At 30.2% G+C, this 21,233-nt stretch overlaps 1 protein-coding gene across 11 annotated transcripts in view; it reads right to left on the bottom strand.

Annotated features, from left to right (window-relative positions):
* pHCl-1 (pH-sensitive chloride channel 1) overlaps positions 1–21,233 on the bottom strand; it is a 164,519-nt gene that overhangs the window by 103,178 nt on the left and 40,108 nt on the right. For 10 of the 11 annotated variants that reach the window (XM_088038200.1, XM_088038203.1, XM_088038204.1 and 7 more), the window contains exon 2: positions 5,469–5,519. The exons of the other annotated variant lie outside the window; for it this stretch is intronic. The gene's annotated coding sequence lies outside the window, so the exon portion shown is untranslated. The remainder of the gene's footprint in view (positions 1–5,468; positions 5,520–21,233) is intronic. 11 annotated transcript variants of the gene reach the window in all.

Below are 21,233 nucleotides of genomic sequence, written 5' to 3'. Positions count from 1 at the left end.
AACTGCTGAATTGCAAGAAAACAGCCGAAATCTGCACGAATTCATCAAAGTTTTTAGAGAAATCCACCTATTTCGATGCAAAACAACAATTTTTCGCTGATTTTTGCAGTTTTCTGGCTCAAATTCGCAAAGAACAGCTCGAAATCTACAAAAACATCAATTTTTATCAAGATTTAACGGCTAAATTGCAAGAAAACAGCCGAAATTTGCACGATTTCATCAGATTTCTCAGTGAAATCCGCTTATTTCGATGCAAAACGACGATTTTTCGCTGATTTTCGCAATTTTCTGGCTCGAATTCGCAAAGAACAGCTCGAAATCTACAAAACCATCAATTTTTATCAAGATTCAACAGCTGAATTGCAAGAAAACAGCCAAAATCTGCACGAATTCATCGGATTTCTTAAAGAAATCCGCTTATTTCAATGCAAAACGACGATTTTTCGCTGAAACACGACAGGGAGTAAATTGCAATTAACATCCCCCAAAGGAGGGCAATAATCCATTTACTTCCTCAAATAACTTCTTCTATTCAAGTTCATCAGTGAAAGATTAACACTAATAACTCCTTCGTTCTTCGGTATTACAAGTCTGTTTATCTGCTAATAAGTCTCTTGGGAGTTTTGTTCTAACATTACGAGGATCTCTTAAGCAGCGAGTACAATTTGTTGGATCTCTACGACGCTTCGGTAATGACTGGACCCGACTAATTGGTTGATGGCGATCTTTAATGGATGCGGAGGAGCGCCCCAGTCATAGAGGTGCTCATTAATGTATGATTTATGAATGAAACATCGATTTTAGGTTGCAAGTAAACTATTTGTGTACGTCTACAAGAATTTGCATTTATAGTAGATTTATTTTGGGGTCTGTTCGTTAGCTCATCTAGAATTTGTAGTAAACAGTCTACCTCTTATAAGGTAGCGAGAGAAAAACTTTTCTGTATCTGTTCAGTTTTGCTTAATTACTTAAAAAATCAAAATTCTCTATAATATGTCATCGGAAAGATAATTAAATGAGATTCCCAACGAACTAAAGAAGTTGCCGGAAAAGTTAGTTTTTACCAAGATAATTGGGAAAAACTGATGGAAATTTCGGAAAAACGAACGGACTTCCGTCATTACAAAGGTTGAGATCACTGTTTTCTAATACCGTGTTAAGCAAGTTATTATCTTTGGCCATTTAGAACTTACATGAAAAAGAATATGAGATTTTTGGAAAAAAACATGTTTTCTTAACTTACGAAAATTTTCTAAAAATTAAGTACTTAACTTAGTGACGAGTTTTATAGGTCTTTCAAAAACTTAATAAATTAGCTTTCCAAAACACCGTCGACTTTGTAAAATGGGAAAAAATTAATTTTTGTAGTACTTAAATAGTTATTTGCTTACCAAGGCCAAAAAGTGTTTCTTTTTTGGACGAGCCTTTTTTTTAATAGCCGAGGGAAAAATGGCACTTATTGGCCGTGATACACACAATATTTTTTAGGCGACATCATTAAACTTATAAGTTAATTAATTTTTATTTAACATATGATTTATTGATTTAATTATTTATAACAACTGAATAATTGTAAATATATATAAATTCTTCAGAAAAGTTGATATTTAAAGAAAAAAAATATTTTTCAAGAATATCTTTAAATCCGAATTTGATAAAGCAAAACGAACTTCAAATTGGAGATCAGGAGACTATTCCACTTTAGAATTCACTGCTCCACTTTACCAGTTTTTTTTCCATTTTTTTGGCTAGTGTAATCTAAACATAATATAGATAAAAGTAAAAAAAACATTTTATAACAAAATATGTAAAAAAATCTAAAAAGATAAATCTGAGTAAAATCTTGTACAGAATAAAGTGAATCTGAGAGGAAAAATCTACGAAACTCCAGATAAAATGTATGTACAATGTAGAGAACATTTCAACAGAACCGAGAATAAAAATAAGATAATTTGAAAAATTGCAAGAAAAATCCAGAATCTAAAGATAATCAAAGAAGAAAAACTAGGGATAATCTAGAAGAAAAATTTAGAAAGAAACTAAAGAAAACTTAGAGACACTGTAGAGAATAAAAGGAGAGTATAGATAAAAACAAAAGCTCTCTTAGTTATTGCAGCTAAAAGAACGAAATAAGACATCAAAGTCACTTGGAAGTTCCATAAGATAAAAAAGTATGTGTTAACAGCAGTAATCTGTACGAAATCATCAAAATTCTTAAAGAAATCCGTTTATTTCGATGCAAAACGACGATTTCTCGCTGATTTTCGCCGTTTTCTGGCTTGAATTCGCAAAGAAGAGCTAGAAATCTACAAAATCACCAATTTTTATCAAGATTCAACGGCTGAATTGCAAGAAAACAGCAGAAATCTGCACGAAATCATCAAAATTCTTTGAGAAATCCGCTTATACCGATGCAAAACGACCGATTTTTTGCTGATTTTCGCCGCTTTCTGGCTTGAATTCGCAAAGAAGAGCTCCAAATCTACAAAACCACCAACTTTTATCAAGATTCAACGGCTGAATTGCAAGAAAGCAGCAGAAATTTGCACGAAATCCTCAAAATTCTTGGATAAACCTGCTTATTTCGATGCAAAATGACGATTTTTTGCTGAATTTCGCCGTTTTCTAGCTTGAATTCGCAAAGAAGAGCTCAAAATCTACAAAATCACCAATTTATTACAAGATTCAACGGCTGAATTGCAAGAAAACAGCAGAAATTAGCACGAAATCATCAAAATTCTACGATTTTTTGCTGATTTTCGCCGTTTTTTGGCTTGAATTCGCAAAGAAGAGCTCGAAATCTACAAAACCACCAATTTTTATCAAGATTCAACGGCTGAATTGCAAGAAAACAGCAGAAATCTGCACGAAATCATCAAAATTCTTTGAGAAATCCGCTTATACCGATGCAAAACGACCGATTTTTTGCTGATTTTCGCCGCTTTTTGGCTTGAATTCGCAAAGAAGAGCTAAAAATCTACAAATCCACCAATTTTCATCAAGATTCAACAGTTGAATTGCACGAAAACAGCAGAAATTTGCACGAAATCATCAAAATTTTTAGAGAAATCCGTATATTTCGATGCAAAACGACGATTTTTTGCTGATTTTCGCTGTTTTCTGGCTTGAGTTCGCAAAGAAGAGCTCAAAATCTACAAAACCACCAATTTTTATCAAGATTCAACGGCTTAATTGCAAGAAAACAGCAGAAATTTGCACAAAATCATCAAAATTTTTGGAGAAATCTGCTTATTTCGATGCAAAACAACGATTTTTTGCTGATTTTTGCCGTTTTATAGCTTGAATTCGCAAAGATGACCTCAAAATCTGCAAAATCACTAATTTTTATCAAGATTCAACGGCTGAATTGCAAGAAAACAGCAGAAATCTGCACGATATCATCAAAATTCTTTGAGAAATCCGCTTATTTCGATGCAAAACGACGATTTTTCGCTGATTTTCGCCGTTTTCTGGCTTGAATTCGCAAAAAAGAGCTCGAAATCTACAAAACCACAAATTTTTATCAAGATTCAACGGCTGAATTGCAAGAAAACAGCAGAAATCTGCACGAAATCATCAAAATTCTTTGAGAAATCCGCTTATTTCGATGCAAAACGACGATTTCTCGCCGATTTTTGCCGTTTTCTCACTTGAATTCGCAAAAAAGAGCTCGAAATCTACAAAACCACCAATTTTTATCAAGATTCAACGGCTTAATTGCAAGAAAACAGCAGAAATTTGCACAAAATCATCAAAATTTTTGGAGAAATCTGCTTATTTCGATGCAAAACAACGATTTTTTGCTGATTTTTGCCGTTTTATAGCTTGAATTCGCAAAGATGACCTCAAAATCTGCAAAATCACTAATTTTTATCAAGATTCAACGGCTGAATTGCAAGAAAACAGCAGAAATCTGCACGATATCATCAAAATTCTTTGAGAAATCCGCTTATTTCGATGCAAAACGACGATTTTTCGCTGATTTTCGCCGTTTTCTGGCTTGAATTCGCAAAAAAGAGCTCGAAATCTACAAAACCACAAATTTTTATCAAGATTCAACGGCTGAATTGCAAGAAAACAGCAGAAATCTGCACGAAATCATCAAAATTCTTTGAGAAATCCGCTTATTTCGATGCAAAACGACGATTTCTCGCCGATTTTTGCCGTTTTCTCACTTGAATTCGCAAAAAAGAGCTCGAAATCTACAAAACCACCAATTTTTATCAAGATTCAACGGCTTAATTGCAAGAAAACAGCAGAAATTTGCACAAAATCATCAAAATTTTTGGAGAAATCTGCTTATTTCGATGCAAAACAACGATTTTTTGCTGATTTTTGCCGTTTTATAGCTTGAATTCGCAAAGATGACCTCAAAATCTGCAAAATCACTAATTTTTATCAAGATTCAACGGCTGAATTGCAAGAAAACAGCAGAAATCTGCACGAAAACATCAAAATTCTTTCAAAAAAACGCATATTTCGATGCAAAACGACGATTTCTCCCGATTTTCGTTGTTTTCTGGCTTGAATTCGCAAAGAAGAGCATGAAATCTACAAAATCATCACTTTTTGTTAAGATTCAACGGCTGAATTGCAAGAAAACAGCAGAAATCTGCACGAAATCATCAAAATTCTTTGAGAAATCTTACGAAATTTCAAAGAGAATCCAATCTAAAAAACTCGAGAAAATTTAAGCAGGATCGAGAATAAATTTGGAAAATATAGAATGAAGATAAAATTACTTATGTAGAGAATCTAGAAAATTGTAAAGGATCTACGACTAGATATTCTATTGAAGCTAAAATTAATCTGAACAGAAATTGAAGAGGGAAAACATAGAAAAAATCCAAAGAAGAAAAAAAAATTAACACAATTTTAAAACAATATTCCACATTAGAAATGACTTTCCACTTCTCCAGTACATTTTTTTCCAAAATTTGTTAACTTGTGTAACAGTTAGACCATGAATTTGAGATGGAAAATCTCCAGTACTTCCGGTTCTATATCTTCGATTTTTTTTTTAGTTATTTAGTAAGCTTAAGCTTACTTACTGAGTGAATCAAAATTAAAAAGCGTCAACCCAAATTGGAGAGTTTTGAAATTTTAAATTTTGCATTGACATAACTCTTTTTCTTTAAAATTGGGAGAAGTTCATAAGATAAAGTACCTAAAAATTCAAAATTAAAAACCCCAAATTAAATATTTGAAAAAGTTTGAGTTTTGAAATAGGTAATGCAAAACCACCACTGCCATATTTCTGGTCCTTCAGGTTCTTTATCTTCCAATGTAGATTTAATGAGCTTAAGCTGTTTCTTAAGCGAGCAGAAAATCAAAATGAGTGCTGTAGCTCCTAGTCTTAAGGGCCTTTTTCCTTTGAAACTTTGGAAAGTGACCAAACATTCAAATTTAGTCTCAAAATTGAAGTACCCTAAATTTTTTATTTTCTGGAGAATCGAGAACATACTCACCCGAATTCTGTTATAAAAACGACCGCAAATGTCTTTCACAGCGTACAGTACCTGCAACAAATAGATAATTATGAAAATTACAATACAAGTATTTCTACTTTTTAACGCACTAGTGCTGTAACATGACACTTTATGAATCTCCCGACTGAACGAAATGAAGTTGTTTTACACCACGCCACGCTCCCTGATGATCTTTTAAAAATGTCAGTAAGTGATAAGGAAAATGCAAAATCGATTTAACTTCACGACTGAGTAGATTTAGGGTCAAAAAGATTATATTTTAGCTGAGTAAATTATTCCACTTTAATAGAAACAAGGATAAAGTCAATTCACCTGAATTCTAAAAATAACCAACTCCAGTATGATATCAATTACGGAATCAATAACAGTCATAAATAAAACACAAATGAAACTTTTATTTCAAGCAATGTCAAGCAAATCAATGAATAAATTAACTAGTGCATTAAGTATAGAAAATTTCCATTGAAAAACGTGCGTCGGCTTCTTACATGATACACACTGTCATAAATGTACAATTCTTTATTTAGTTGGCTGCTGCTCTTCTGTTTTTGGGTCAAGTTCGATAGGTACAGCCAACTAGATGGAGAGTGTAGTGACATTTTTTCCGCAGCCAACTGCATTCTCATTTTAAAGACTGGTATCTTTAGAATACATTTATTTGGCCAAGATTATGGGCTAAACAAAGGTTTCAGTTTCTTCCGACAACAGGCTGAAGTCTTACAAAAGAATAGATAAGTAAACAAAACTGACAATAGTAGGTAGTAAAAGTTCGTGTTTATTTACACGCCGCTGCCATAACAGTGATTTCAGCCGACGTGGAGAAAATTGTAAGTTAACAGTATTTTTAATAATAAATTGAAAAAGAAAGGACGAGTAAGGAATAATAATATACCGGCAGGACAGTTGATTGGTCCTTCAGCAGAGCGAGTTACATACACAGGGCTAACTAAAACTTCTGCAATTTTAAGTTCATCTGCGAAATAAAAAATTCTAAAAACTGCGTCTTTTGCTCTACAACGTTCAATTTCGGGGGAGTTAATAAGTAGATATGAACTAGTAACCTCCCTAAATTTCATTGCCGTGGCGTAAAAACTTTCAGAGTTACAAATTTTAATTTTCAAAAATTGGAAAATTTTAGTTCATTTAATGAAAAATTTTAAAAACTGTGTATTTTGCTCTACAACGATCAATTTTAGGGAATTTGACAAGTAGATCCAAACTAGTAACCTTTCTAAATTTCATTTCTGTGGCATAAAAACGTCCAGAGTTACAAATTTTTATTTTCAAAAATTGGAAAATTTTAGTTCATTTAAATGAAAAATTCTAAAAACTGTGTCTTTTGCTCTACAACGTTCAAATTTAGGGAATTTGACAAGTAGATCCAAACTAGTAATTTTCTTAAATTTCATTTCCGTGGCATAAAAACGTCCAGGGTTACAAATTTTTATTTCCAAAAATTGGAAAATTTTAGTTCATTTAAATAAAAAATTTAAAAAACTGTGTCTTTTGCCCTACAACGTTCAAATTTGGGAGAGTTGATAACTAGATATTAACTAGTAACCTCCCTAAATTTCATTGCCGTGGCGTAAAACTTTCCAGAGTTACAAATTTTTTCATTTAAAAAATTGGAAATTTTAAGTTAATTTGTGAAATAGAAAATTCTAAAAACCGTGTCTTTTGCTCTACAACGTTCAAATTTGGGGAATTTGACAAGTAGATCCAAACTAGTAATCTTCTTAAATTTCACTTTTGTGGCATAAAAACGTCCAGAGTTACAAATTTTTATTTCCAAAAATTGGAAAATTTTAGTTCATTTAAATAAAAAATTCTAAAAACTGTGTCGTTTGCCCTACAACGTTCAAATTTGGGAGAGTTGATAACTAGATATTAACTAGTAACCTCCCTAAATTTCATTGTCGTGGCGTAAAAACTTCCAGAGTTACAAATTTTTTCATTTCAAAAATTGGAAATTTTAAGTTCATTTGTGAAATAAAAAATTCTAAAAACTGTGTATTTTGCTCTACAACGATCAATTTTAAGAAATTTGACAAGTAGATCCAAACTAGTAACCTTTCTAAATTTCATTTCCGTGGCATAAAAACGTCCAGAGTTACAAATTTTTATTTCCAAAAATTGGAAAATTTTAGTTCATTTAAATAAAAAATTGTAAAAACTGTCTTTTGCTCTACGACGTTCAAATTTAGGGAATTTGACAAGTAGATCCAAACTAGTAACCTTCTTAAATTTCATTTTTGTGCCATAAAAACGTCCAGAGTTACAAATTTTTATTTTCAAAAATTGGAAAATTTTAGTTCATTTAAGTGAAAAATTCTAAAAACTGTGAATTTTGCTCTACAACGTTCAATTTTAGGGAATTTGACAAGTAGATTCAAACTAGTAACCTTTCTAAATTTTATTTCCGTGGCATAAAAACGTCCAGAGTTACAAATTTTTATTTTCAAAAATTGGAAAATTCTAGTTCATTTAAATAAAAAATTGTAAAAACTGTCTTTTGCTCTACGACGTTCAATTTTAGGGAATTTGACAAGTAGATCCAAACTAGTAACCTTATTAAATTTCATTTTTGTGCCATAAAAACGTCCAGAGTTACAAATTTTTATTTTAAAAAATTGGAAAATTTTTGTTCAATTTAATGAAAAATTCTAAAAACTGTGTATTTTGCTCTACAACGATCAATTTTAGGGAATTTGACAAGTAGATTCAAACTAGTAACCTTTCTAAATTTCATTTCCGTGGCATAAAAACGTCCAGAGTTACAAATTTTTATTTCCAAAAATTGGAAAATTTTAGTTCATTTAAATAAAAAATTCTAAAAACTGTGTTTTTTGCTCTACGACGTTCAAATTTAGGGAATTTGACAAGTAGATCCAAACTAGTAATTTTCTTAAATTTCATTTCCGTGGCATAAAAACGTCCAGGGTTACAAATTTTTATTTCCAAAAATTGGAAAATTTTAGTTCATTTAAATAAAAAATTCTAAAAACTGTGTTTTTTGCTCTACGACGTTCAAATTTAGGGAATTTGACAAGTAGATCCAAACTAGTAACCTTCTTAAATTTCATTTTTGTGCCATAAAAACGTCCAGAGTTACAAATTTGTATTTTCAAAAATTGGAAACTTTTAGTTCATTTTAATGAAAAATTCTAAAAACTGTGTATTTTGCTCTACAACGATCAATTTTAGGAAATTTGACAAGTAGATCCAAACTAGTAACCTTTCTAAATTTCTTTCATTTCCGTGGCATAAAAACGTCCAGGGTTACAAATTTTTATTTTCAAAAATTGGAAAATTTTGGTTCATTTAAATAAAAAATTCTAAAAACTGTGTTTTTTGCTCTACGACGTTCAAATTTAGGGAATTTGACAAGTAGATTCAAGCTATTAACCTTCTTAAATTTCATTTTTGTGCCATAAAAACGTCCAGAGTTACAAATTTTTATTTTCAAAAATTGGAAAATTTTAGTTCATTTAAATGAAAAATTCTAAAAACTGTGTATTTTGCTCTACAACGATCAATTTTAGGGAATTTGACAAGTAGATTTAAACTAGTAACCTTTCTAAATTTCATTTCCGTGGCATAAAAACGTCCAGGGTTACAAATTTTTATTCCCAAAAATTGGAAAATTTTAGTTCATTTAAATAAAAAATTTTAAAAACTGTGTCTTTTGCCCTACAACGTTCAAATTTGGGAGAGTTGATAACTAGATATTAACTAGTAACCTCCCTAAATTTCATTGCCGTGGCGTAAAAACTTCCAGAGTTACAAATTTTTTCATTTAAAAAATTGTAAATTTTAAGTTCATTTGTGAAATAAAAAATTCTAAAAACCGTGTCTTTTGCTCTACAACGTTCAAATTTGGGGAATTTGACAAGTAGATCCAAACTAGTAATCTTCTTAAATTTCATTTTTGTGGCATAAAAACGTCCAGAGTTACAAATTTTTATTTCCAAAAATTGGAAAATTTTAGTTCATTTAAATAAAAAATTCTAAAAACTGTCTTTTGCCCTACAACGTTCAAATTTGGGAGAGTTGATAACTAGATATTAACTAGTGACCTCCCTAAATTTCATTGTCGTGGCGTAAAAACTTCCATAGTTACAAATTTTTTCATTTCAAAAATTGGAAATTTTAAGTTCATTTGTGAAATAAAAAATTCTAAAAACTGTGTATTTTGCTCTACAACGATCAATTTTAAGAAATTTGACAAGTAGATCCAAACTAGTAACCTTTCTAAATTTCATTTCCGTGGCATAAAAACGTCCAGGGTTACAAATTTTTATTTCCAAAAATTGGAAAATTTTAGTTCATTTAAATAAAAAATTTTAAAAACTGTGTCTTTTGCCCTACAACGTTCAAATTTGGGAGAGTTGATAACTAGATATTAACTAGTAACCTCCCTAAATTTCATTGCCGTGGCGTAAAAACTTCCAGAGTTACAAATTTTTTCATTTAAAAAATTGGAAATTTTAAGTTCATTTGTGAAATAAAAAATTCTAAAAACCGTGTCTTTTGCTCTACAACGTTCAAATTTGGGGAATTTGACAAGTAGATCCAAACTAGTAATCTTCTAAAATTTCATTTTTGTGGCATAAAAACGTCCAAAGTTACAAATTCTTATTTTCAAAAATTGGAAAATTTTAGTTCATTTAATAATAATAATAATAAAGATTTATTTGCAACAGACACAACCAGTCCATAGTGGAACATACAAAAAATACAATTAAACAACAAATTTAATTATTAATTTTTTCTTAATTATTAAGTATTTTCTTTGATGATTTGTGAGATTCTGATACATAATACATACATATATTCTTTTAGATAATATCGGTTTATTTTACACAGTGTGGCAGAACATTCGCATTTAATTTTAATAAGAAGGGTCTGAAAATAACTAAAAAATGCTTGCAATTCAAAAACCATAAATATCTAAATATTGGGCAATTCGAACTTATCTCAGAGCGAGGGCAGGGAGCAAAGGTATCTTCAATCAAGAAATTTATTAGAATGTTTATTCTAGAAATCAATCAAACCAAAGTGTGAACGCAAGGTACTCAAAAAAAACTTATTTTACAAATATCTGATTGATCTAACCTGTTGGAGCAAAACGGGCTTTGGATTTAGAATCTAAATACTTTAGAATTGACTTTTCACTGCTCCAGTATAAAATCCGCTCAAAATTTGTTGTCTAGTGTTATTATTGCAACGGCCGCAGAGATGTTAAAAACTTTTCAAAATATATTTATAACGCGCTCCACACGTTGATTTATATCCACTCTTAACTGCAAAGTCTGTTAAATATTTACATGTTAAATGCTCGAAGATAAGAGAGCACTTATCGCGAACATCATAGATCTTGCAACTTGTTCATTTAAAACGTACCTATAATAAACAATCTATCATTAGAAATTTCATTTTTAATTTCCCCTTTTTTCCGTTTAAGTGAACATTATTGCGATAAGAGTAGTCAGTCGTCCAACATCTCAATTTCATCCATTACACTCCGCCACTTGGTTTCACTAACAATCAATGAAGTGGGTTATTTATCCTTTTCCGCCCCCAGGCGGCTTCTCCTCGCTCGGCCGCCCCTTGTTCGTTGTCACTTTAGGAGTGGCGACACTCTGTCTTACAACACTTTTCTTTCAACGACTGAAAGGTGGAAAAAAGGTGTTGTCAATCAATCGTATATTATGGAACGAGGACAATAAAAACGGTATTAGCGACCGCGCGTGGTGGATTAATGCCCGAGTCAAAAACGAGATGGAATTGAATGATCCGACGTTTTTGCAGACAGTTCCATAAACTAACCAAGGTTTATAGAGAAAATCATAAAAGAAGTAATGAAGGAAAGGATTAACGAAGTGAGTTTATTGGAGGCTATGGGGGCGGCACATACAGAGAGGTTGATTAGTGGCGGTGCGGTCGTAATTCAGTGATGCGACTTTGTGTTTGTGCTTTAGATGGTCTCGAAAAAAAAATGGAAGAAAACATAATATACAGTATGTCCCCGGATTGAGTTCACAAGAGGGAAAAAAAGTTTATTTTTCATTCTACAAAAAAATGACAAAGGAATAACATTTTTTGCTTATTTCAAAACAGATAAATCTGCAATTAAAGTTTCAAAATTATTAGTTTGTATTCCTAAAATTAAATTTTTTATTATTTTTCTTTTTTAAATTTTGTAATCGTGTTTAAATAATAGCTGGCTGTGGATTTGCAATATCAAATAGTGCGTTAAAGATAAAATTACCCAATAATGTGTAAGTATTAAAAAAAAGGAAAAAAAATGCAATTGTATCCTTAACAAATAAACAGATCACGCGCTTATTACCCCGACTGTCTTAACTAACAATTAGACGGATTATGCGCTTATTACCCCGACTGTCTTAATTAACAATTAGATGGATCATGTACTTATTATCCCGACTGTCTTAATTAACAATTAGACAGATCATATACTTATTTCCCCGACTGTTTTAATTAACAAATAGACGGATCATGTACTTATTATCCCGACTGTTTTAATTAACAATTAGACAGATCATATACTTATTTCCCCGACTGTCTTAATTAACAATTAGACGTATCATGTACTTATTATCCCGACTGTCTTTATTAACAATTAGACAGATCATATACTTATTTCCCCGACTGTCTTAATTAACAAATAGACCGATCAAGTACTTATTACCCCGACTGTCTTAATTAACAAACAGACAGATCATGCGCTTATTACCCCAACTCTCTTAAAAAAAAAAAATCAAGACAGGCTAGTTTTTATTTATTAAATTTTGTAATCGTGTTTAAATAATAGCTGGCTGTGGATTTGCAGTATCAAATAGTGCGTTAAAGATAAAAGGAAAATTTACCCAATAATGTGTAAGTATTAAAAGAATGGAAAAAAAATGCAATTGCAACCTTAATAATAATTGAGAAAATTCGAAACAGTCTTAAAGAATTACGAGTTCGAATTGAACTAAGTGCTAAAATAGGTAATAGGTCAATTAAATAGTGGAAATTGGTTTCATTCCTTTGACATTTTTTGCAAAATTAAAAATAAAAAAGTTCTTCGTTATTTTTTGTTTTTTTCGATTTTAAGAACACAGCTTGATAACATTAAAGTTTTAATTAAAGATTTATTTATTTTACATTAAGCAAAAATTATTATTCCTTTGTCATTTTTTTGTAAAATGAAAAATAACGTTTTTTTTCTTCTTGTGAACTCAATCCGGGGACATACTGTATAGAAAAAAAATCAAAAGTAAACTAAAAAGTAAATTAAAAACAATATACAAGGTGTGATTAGCATGAAGTTCATTTTCAGTTACTTTAGAGTAAAATATTTTTTGTATTTTATATGGAACACTCTGTATTCTACCTATACCTACAGGTGTCCGAAAAATCAAAAAAAAATATTGAAAAAAAAAATTAACGACGAATATTTGATCTATATAAAATCGCCAATTTAAATTAAAAACAATATACAAAGTATGATTAGCATGGAACACCTTATATTCTACCTATACCTACAGGTGTCCGGAAAATTGCGCACCCCCATGATCCTGTATCATCGAACAATGCCATAGATCACTCGAAAAATTAAAAAAAAAAATCCATGACTTCAATCTTTCGAGATATAATGGGTTGAAGAGCAAAAGTTTAATGCCAAAATTATAAATTTTTGTGCAATAATTTCACGTTCAAACAAATTGGTTACCTAAAAGGCAAAAAATTCGAAAAAATCTTGTAAAAATTGAAAATTATAGAGGAAACAGTTCAGCACTGTTGCCATTTTCCTAATTTTATTTTGGTCCTTCTGCGAAAACAGAGTGTGGACTTTTTTTTACCATTTTTTAGGTACTTTGGGGACCCAATTGGGCATTTCAATGTGGTGCACGACTTTCCGGACACCTGTATATTGGAAATCTGCCCATATCTACCTAAAAGCACCCAAACGAAGAGTAAAAATCGACTAAAATCCAAAGTAGTTGAAGAAAATCTAAAAGTAAATTCAGAAAATTTAGAATAATTTCTAAATTAGAACGTTCTAAGAAAAAGATGAAAATTAAATAGACTCTGAGAAACCAAAAAAAAAATGAGAAAATTAATACGATTGAATTAACAAAATTGCAAGAGAATCCAAAAGAATTTAAAATAATCTAAGTTAATACAATTTAGGTTTTAAGAGATCTAAAAACCCAAAGGAATCAAAAATAATCTAATAAACTAAAATAGAATAATTAAACAAAATTCAATAGAATAAAACAATAAACAAAAGTTAAAAAGCACTCTTTTAAAAGCATCCAAACGAATCCAATAGAGTGAAGAGTGAAAATCGAGTAGAATGCAAAAATGTACAACGGAATAAAAAAAACGCAATAGTTGAAGAAAATCTAAAAGTAATTCCAGAAAATTTAGATTAATTTCTAAATTAGAACGTTCTAAGAAAAGGATAAAAATTTAATAGACTCAGAAAAACCAAAAAAAAAAATGAGAAAATTAATACGATTGAATTAACAAGATTGCAAGAGAATACAAATGAATTTAAAATAATCTAAGTTAATACAATTTAGGTTTTAAGAGATATAAAAACCCAAAGAAATCGAAAATAATGCAATAAACTAAAATACAATAATTTAACAAAATTCAATACAATCAAACACAATAAACATAAGTTAAAAAACACTCTTTTAAAAGAATCCAAAGATAAGAAATAAAATAGAAAAATTTGACAAAAATATGAAAAATTTATTTAAATAAATGAAAGCAAGAAAAATATGTACTAGAGAAACCAAAAGAATCTAAACAAATAATAGCTACTGAAAACGAAAAATTAACAAAAACTGCAAAAGTATCTAACAATAAGAAAACATAATAGGAAATGTACCGTGTAACATATGGAAATAACAGGGGAATTTGAATTATATTTTTTCGAGCTCTCCAAACCTCCAAATAAAGCTCTATTAAATGTGAATTGTACTTTAAGAAGTTCTTAATTCGAGAGACATTTTTAAGATCCAATGTTATAGCGGCATTACTCTAAAAATCGAATCGAAAACAAGAAAATTCTAATTTTTGGGCCCAAAATCTAACAAATAACCTGGCCGTTCTAAGTTTCGGATAGTTGATTTTTATTTTTCAAATTTTTAATTACAGCAGATAAAAAAAAACGGTTTTCGACATCGTTTTTTTAGCGCTTTTCTCATTTAAAAGTCGCCGTCAAAAATTCAAAATTCCATGCTCGATTTTTTCGCGAGAAAAACTTCGGACTTAACCGATAAAAATTTTTCAATTTTTCGTTGATTAGACGCCACCCGTAAGATATTTGACCTACCGATTTAAGCTTTGGCCAGTAGACAGATTTTAAGCTTCTCTTTCAATTAATGTGGAACTCAAAGGTGTTAAACGTCGTTTTCGCCCTAAAAAAATTATTGAAAATCACCTAAAAAAACACGCAAAAAACAGATTTTAGTCAATGTCTCGTTTATTTGTGTTTATTTAACGCAGAACTTAACGCAAAATCCAAAACTTGGCGAATTTTTAACGTACGTCCACAAATAATTGAGTTATGGCCGTTTAAGAAAGTTAATTTTCAATAAACACGAACCATAAAATCTCTTTGGAGATGCAAATTTGCAGTAAAAAAGTTGGTTTAGGTTTTTGGTTTTAGGAACATTTAAGTGACATTTCTTTATTTCCCAATCACACAACCTTGGAAATTTCGAGCGGGAAATTTAAAATTTTACCTTTTTAAATTTAATTTTTTACTAATGCCGCAACAACATCGAATTCTAAAAATAGTTCTTAGAATAAGAATTCTCTTGAGCACTACTTACCATTAACCAAATTTAATTTGAAAGTTCGAAAGTGCAGGAAAAAAATAATATTCAAATTCTCATGTTAGATATATATAACTTATAAAACTAAATGTTTTTTTCTTCTTCATTTCAAAGATTTAAAACAATTTTAATATGTGATCCACACCAAATGTTTCAGAACATTTGAATTTCTTTATAGAATTGGACCTGTTCTACCTATTCTAACTAAAAGCTTGAGAAATACCGTATTATAGCCGCCGCCATTCATTTGAATTAAAATCTTTATGAAACCACCCATAAAAATAAAATTATTTACGACAGTAATTTTTCAGGCAATCTTTGCATTATTTATAAACACAATGGCGACATTCTGGGAGAAACCGTGGAACCTCCAACCTCCATATGGCGTCTTTTATTATTTCCTTCATTTATTATTCCTATGTTGATTGCCACTTATGTTGTTTATTTGATTCTACACAAAAATCAATTTTTATGTATTTTTTTCTAATGATCCATTCGGTACAGGTTGTAAACCGTTATATTAAGCACATAAAACGCACATTAATAAATTGATTCTATTTTCAACACTTGCTTCTAATTTTGTTTCTATTTATGCGAAGAATGGAAACTAATTTTTTGTGTTATCAAAAAGCCGCGACTCTAATTTTTATCTTTTTAATAGACTCAAATGCACTGCACTTTTTGCTCTGAAGTTCTCTCATTCGGTGACAGGGAATTTCGATATTTTGTAATTTTTCGCCCTGTATACAGTAAATCAAAAGGGCTTCACGTTTCTTTCAGAAAATCGAAAAAATGGATAAGAGGATCTGTACAATATTTTTCTCTTTAAAATGAAAAATTAAATATTTATTTCTCGAGAAATCAGAGATAAAGTCAATTGAAAAATAACAACGAAGAAACTTGTGTAAGCACAAACTCGCTTTGTAGACAGAAACGAAGCTTTTAAATGAGAAATTGTAAACCGATATAAATGATTTATGGTTGGATGGCAAACAAAACGGAGCTCAAGCCGGTAAGCCTCTTTACGCCTAAAACAATTAGGAACTTTGATTTCCTGTTTCCCCGCTTTTCTTATAACCATTATTTCGGGGTATTTGCGATGCTAATTCAATATTATAAAGCGTTCAAAAACGGGATCAAATCACTTATGATGGTTTCGGACGGTTTATTTTGAAATGTCAGACATCCAATGTTGCCAACTTTTGTGACCGGTGAAAATACTATTGATGACCAAATTCGTAATTGTTTTTCTCAATGATTTATTTTTAAGAAAACTTGACTTTTGAAAGAACACATATCTTTGGTTTTTCCGGTTTTTTTATCTTTAAAATTTGACACACTTAAATAAGCCTAGGCGGTTTCTTAAGTGAGCGCAAATTCAAAATTACAAATTCTAGAAAAATTCGAATTTTGAAAGAACTCAGTCTTCAATAAGTTTTAGCAGTTTCACATCTCCAGTACTTCCGGTTTTTTATCTTCGATATTTGGCATACTTAAGAATCCAGCTGTTTGTTAAGTGAGCGAAAAATCTAAGTTCCAGACCTAAAAGAACTGATTCTTAGAAAATTTGAATTTTGAATGAACGCAAAATCTTAAAAAAAAATTCGCAGTGCTTTATTTCGGGTACTTTTGGTTCTTTATCTTCGAAATTTAGCACACTTAAGAAGTTTGAGCAATTTTTAAGTGAGTGAAAAATTAAAGTTATAGATCTAAATTTACAGATTTTAAGAAAATTTGGATTTAGAAAGAGCGAAAAATCTTTAAAAAAATTCGCAGTGCCAAATCTTTAGTACTACACTTATTTAGCTTTGAAATTTTGCACACTCAATAACCTAAGCAGTTTTTAAGTGAGCGAAAAATCAAAGATTTAGACCTAAAATTACTGATTCTTAAAAAATTTGAATTTTGAAAAAACGCAAAATTTAAAAAAAAAATCGCAGTGCTTTATTTCTGGTACTTCTGGTTCTTAATCTTCTAAATTTAGCACACTTAAGAAGCTTAAGCTGTTTTTTAAGTGAGTGAAAAATTAAAGTTATAGACCAAAATTTACAGATTTTAAGAAAATTTGGATTTAGAAAGAACGAAAAATCTTTAAAAAAATTCACAGTGCCAAATCTTTAGTACTACACTTATTTATCTTTAAAATTTTGCACACTTAATAACCTAAGCAGTTTTTAAGTGAGCGAAAAATCAAAGATTTAGACCTAAAATTACTAATTCTTAAAAAATTTGAATTTTGAAAAAACGCAAAATTTAAAAAAAAAATCGCAGTGTTTTATCTCTGGTACTTCTGGTTCTTAATCTTCGAAATTTAGCACATTTAAGAAACTTAAGCTGTTTTTTAAGTGAGTGAAAAATTAAAGTTATAGACCAAAATTTACAGATTTTAAGAAAATTTGGATTTAGAAAGAGCGAAAAATCTTTAAAAAAATTTACAGTGCCAAATCTTTAGTACTACACTTATTTATCTTTGAAATTTTGCACACTTAATAACCTAAGCAGTTTTTAAGTGAGCGAAAAATCAAAGATTTAGACCTAAAATTACTGATTCTTAAAAAATTTGAATTTTGAAAGAACGCAAAATCTTAAAAAAAAATCGCAGTGCTTTATTTCTGGTACTTCTGGTTCTTAATCTTCAAAATTTAGCACACTTAAGAAGCTTGAGCAATTTTTAAGTGAGTGAAAAATTAAAGTTATAGACCTAAATTTACAGATTTTAAGAAAAGTTGGATTTAGAAAGAACGAAAAATCTTTAAAAAAATTCACAGTGCCAAATCTTTAGTACTACACTTATTTATCTTTGAAATTTTGCACACTTAATAACCTAAACAGTTTTTAAGTGAGCGAAAAATCAAAGATTTAGACCTAAAATTACTGATTCTTAAAAAATTTGAATTTTGAAAGAACGCAAAATCTTAAAAAAAAATCACAGTGCTTTATTTCTGGTACTTCTGGTTCTTAATCTTCGAAATTTAGCACACTTAAGAAGCTTAAGCTGAAAATCAAAGATTTAGACCTAAAATTACTGATTCTTAAAAAATTTGAATTTTGAAAGAACGCAAAATCTTAAAAAAAAATCACAGTGCTTTATTTCTGGTACTTCTGGTTCTTAATCTTCGAAATTTAGCACACTTAAGAAGCTTAAGCTGTTTTTTAAGTGAGTGAAACATTAAAGTTATAAACCTAAAACTACAGATTTTAAGAAATTTTGAATTATGAAAGAATGCAAAATCTTTAATATTTTGTTCACAGTGCCAGATCTCTGGTACTTCCAGCTCTTTATCTCCTAAATTTGGCACACTTAATTAACCTGTTTCTAAAGTGAGCGAAAAATCAAAGTCATAGATCTAAAATTGCAGACATTATGAAAATTTGAATTTAAAAAAAAAACGCAAAAATTTCAATATTTTTTGCAGTGCCATATTTTTGGTACTTCTGGTTTCTTATCTTTAAAATTTGGCACACCATAAAAGCCTGAGCTGTTTAAAAAAAAATCAAAGTTATAGACCTACAATTATAGAATTTAAGAAAATTTGACTTTTGAAAGAACGCAAAATGTTCAATAATTTTTTGCAGTGCCATATCTTCGGTATTTCCGGTTTATTGTTCTTCAAAATTTGGCACACTTAATAAGCCTAAGCGGTTTCTTAAGTGAGCGAAAATTAAGATTCAGACCTCAAATTACGAATTCTAAAAAAATTCGAAATTTGAAAAAACTTCAATAAGTTTTCGCAGTTGGACATCTCCAGTACTTCCTGTTTTTTATCTTCGATATTTGGCACTCTTAAGAATCCTAAGCTGTTTGTTAAGTGAGCGAAAAATCAAAGATTTAGACCTAAAATTACTGATTCTTAAAAAATTTGAAGTTTGAAAGAACGCAAAATCTTAAAAAAAAATCACAGTGTTTTATCTCTGGTACTTCTAGTTCTTTATCTTCTAAATTTGGCACACTTAATAAGCCTAAGCTGTTTCTAAAGTGAGCGAAAAATTAAAGTTTAGATCTAAAATTACAAACTTTATCAAAATTTATATTAAAAAAAGCAAAATTTTCAATACTTTTTTGTAGTGCCATATCTTTGGTATTTTCGTATCTTTGACATTGAATAAGCTTGAGCTTTTTCTCGTAAAATCAAACTAGCGATTAAAATAAAATGAAAAAAAATACCAATTAATTTTTTTTTGCAGTGCCATCTCTCGTTTTTTTGGCTTTTGATCTTTGAAATTTGGCATGCTGATTTAACTTGAGCTGTTTCTTAAGTGAGGGAAAAATCAAAATTATAAGATTTTAAGAAAATTGTTCGTGTTTTTTCAAACGAAAAAGTTTCAAAATTTGTAGAAAATTGATTAATGTTTCTATAGTTTTCCAATTTAACGTACCTAAGTAATAGACAAAAAAAATATTTTCACGAAATTTCATAGTTGTCGATTGAGCGGTACCAGAATTATGGCGCTCTGACTAGCATAGTTGCGATTTTTGCAAACGAAAAATTTTCAAAATTGAGTGAACATTCATTTATTTGTTTATAATTTTCCAATTTAACGTGCTTAAGTAGCAGTTAAGAAAAAACATTTTTACGAGATTTCATAGTTATCGATTGAGTAGTTCCGGAATTATGGCGCTTAGAGTGGCTTGGTTGCAATTTTTGCAATCGAAAAAGTTTCAAAAATTGTAGAAAATCTATTTTTTTGTTTGTAATTTTCAAATGTGGCGCCCTTGAAGTAATTACAAAAAAAACGCAAAATCTTCAAAACTTTTCGCAGTGCCATATTTTTGGTGCTTCTGGTTCCTTATTTTCAAAATTTGGCACACCATAGAAGCCTGAGCTGTTTCTTAATTGAGCAAAAAATTTCTTTAATATTTTTTTAGTGCCATATCTCGGGTACTTGCGGTTCTTCATATTCAAAATTTGACACACTTATTAAACCTGATCTGTTTCTTAAGTAAACAAAAAATTTAAATTATGAACTCAAAATTGTAGATTTTCGAAAATTAAAATTAAAAAAAAATAAAATTATTCAATATCGGATCTAAGCACTTAATAAGCACATTTATATCTAGAGGTCGTTTATAAATGAAGTGTTTTGGTTGATTATTATATTTTTATAAATTCCGCCAGTCATTAAAAAACGATTTTTCCTGAACCAAAGGTGCTCTTGAAACCAGCCAATCGATCTTTTTAAAATTAAACTTTCCACGATCCAACTTCAGGTCGATTCTATTTTTAGCAACATTCTTTTCAAAGGTTCGAAAGCCGCATAAATGCAAAACTTCCCTTTGTTAATTTTAATACCTAACATTTGTTTCCTTCAAACGGACGTTGATGAAACTACCCGCCATAAAACACTGAGTGACTTCCTTCTGTTGTAAATTTAAAGTCTGACGTGCCAATCAATCATCTTTTTCAGCTTATGTTGAGAAGTTTCCACAATTTTCTTCCGTTTAAAAATTATTCCGAGTTCACAATAAAACAAATTTGTTACTTGACCTCGATACCGCAATCGATACCATCCAGTTAATGACCATAGGCAAAGTTGGAAAACTTGAAATGAACAAAAAACAATCGATAAGTTCCCCCTCTTCAATGTCGAGATCACGTGACTGCGGGAAATAGAGTTACCTGAAATACGGCTTGTTGAATACTTAAATTTGCTACAAATAAGTAATTTAACACGATCTCGTAGATAGAATTTAAACCTTTAAGAGGAATCTTCAACCCTTTGGGCTTTAAAAGGCGTTAAAAGTGGTTACAACCAAGAAATAAAACTTTAAGGGCGAGCGAAGCGAGCTGTGGCCCAACAGGTTTGTAGCGAACCGAAGACAAAACATGAAAAAAATTGTTCCGATCGCCTGTTTGATTATTTAACTCGTTATTTCTCCACGGAA

This window comes from Gnatocerus cornutus, chromosome 6 (assembly GCF_029298725.1).
Source record: "Gnatocerus cornutus isolate USDA-ARS CGAHR chromosome 6, icGnaCorn1.1, whole genome shotgun sequence".
NCBI lineage: Eukaryota > Metazoa > Arthropoda > Insecta > Coleoptera > Tenebrionidae > Gnatocerus > Gnatocerus cornutus.
This window is presented reverse-complemented; position numbering and strand designations above follow the sequence as displayed.